We start from the raw sequence: 2,022 nt of genomic DNA on the forward strand, positions 1-2,022 counted from the left end.
GCTTACAGCTTCTCTGATATTAAGAAAATAAACAAACCTAATGTCCCAAGTTAATGTTACTATTAACTTTAATGTCCTAGGACATCACGTAAACTGTAGGAAACACATACTGGTACTGCTAATGAATCATATGGAATAGAATGACATCAGTCCTGTTAATGGATACTATTCTCTGCCAAATCTATGGCTTTAAATTTAATTACAGCTGAGCTTCATCAATCATACACAAAGGAACATGGTGGTGAAGACTCCAATCGCAGCCCTTAATCAGCAGACATTTGCCTCATACTCACCTAATTCACTTGCCCATGAAAACTATTTGCTAGGGAGAACTATGGTCCTTGAACCTTTGTGATTAATAGTTGCAATAGAGAATTTAATTCTTGTCCTAGAGACATCTCCTCCCTACAAATAATGATATAAAGCACAACATTTAGTCTCAGACTCAAGAGTTCTCCAGTTTTACAGTTGCTTTACTCTATTGCTGCCAAAGCATGTCTCCTTATGCCCACATTTTTCCACCCATAGAAAAAGTGAATGGCATTATTCTGTATGTGTCATGGAATTCCAGTGATCAACCTTTACAACACATTTGGCAGATTAAGGGTCACTGAGATGAATGAGAAAATGAATGAGAAAAGTTCCATTCACACCAGCAGTCTGGATTAGCACTTCCCAATTATGAAAAATCTTTACCTCTGTATAAAACTGTTTAGGAGCAAAATTGAGTATTTTTTCTCCTGCTTCTGTGTACCCTGCACGATAGGTGAGGAACGAGATTTTAAAAGTTCAATAACAGTTGCACTTTATCATCTAAACATACGAAATACTCCCCAGTAGCACTTCAAATGAAGTATCAAGTCACAGCTGGGTTATCCCAAAAAAAAAAAGACTGAGGAATTATGGACAACCCTCTTTCCTAGAAACCTTATCTCTGATTTGGAAGTGGTCCTAACAGCCGCGGCCCTCACACTGCCCTGAGAGCTGAGCAGGTGAGTACTCAGTACAGAAAATGGTGGTGGTACAACCTCCTCCCCATTCAACATCCATGGAGGTTCCTATTCCACTCTCATCAATTACAGACACAAGAGAGAAACAACATGCACATTTCACTGACTGAACATATGTATCCACAGAAATCTGCATGTTGTCTACATGCAACTCAACCAAGAACATAATCCTGTCATTGGAATTCAGCCAGAATTTCTACTGATCGCAGCTCAAGCAAGCACGGGATTTGCTGCAGGAATTCCCTAAAACACAAACACTTTCTGTGAAGTACTTATCTTCTGAATCTTTTGATATCTTTTGATATTATTCCACTTCTTGCTATAAGCACATAATCTTGATTCTATTTGATCCTATGATTTTTTCACAATTACATGCCAAATTGAGAAGTGTCCATTGTCCCACACCTAAATAATGGGGAAAGAATTAGTGAGAAGAGTGTTCATGTTTTCAAAAACTGTTTGTACTGCAATAGCATATAGCAACAACAAAGTCACATGCTCTTGCAGAATGGCAATTGCTAGATCATTATGCATTTCAAAAGAAATCTTATCAACTAGGAGCTAAAAGAAGTTTAAACCAGCAGTATTAGTGGACATCAGCTCTGTAAAACTTCATACTAAGACAACTGTATTGTGTCTGCAATACTAATTAGTACCTAACCGAGAATACTATCAATTCAAAAATGTTAATTAATCTTCACAATTTTCCCAGAAATATAGGGGATATTATTTGTGCTACATAAGAGAAACAGATTCAGAAGCTGTGCTAAGGCTGCCCTATGAAGGCAGGTCTAGGAAGGGGAGAGAGACTCTGCATTCTCACTTCACATCCACCCCGCCAGCATGTGGATGACTATAGATCAGCTGCATCAATTCTCATACTGGAATCTTAGTTTTCCTTTATGCAGCCTTATTATGTTGAGAGCAGACGGTTCATACTCAAATTTATTCATCAAAAACTGTTTCAGTCACTAACCCATGACTGTCTCTGGAATAATGATGGATTCAAGAC

Source organism: Meleagris gallopavo, chromosome 11 (genome assembly GCF_000146605.3).
Source record: "Meleagris gallopavo isolate NT-WF06-2002-E0010 breed Aviagen turkey brand Nicholas breeding stock chromosome 11, Turkey_5.1, whole genome shotgun sequence".
NCBI lineage: Eukaryota > Metazoa > Chordata > Aves > Galliformes > Phasianidae > Meleagris > Meleagris gallopavo.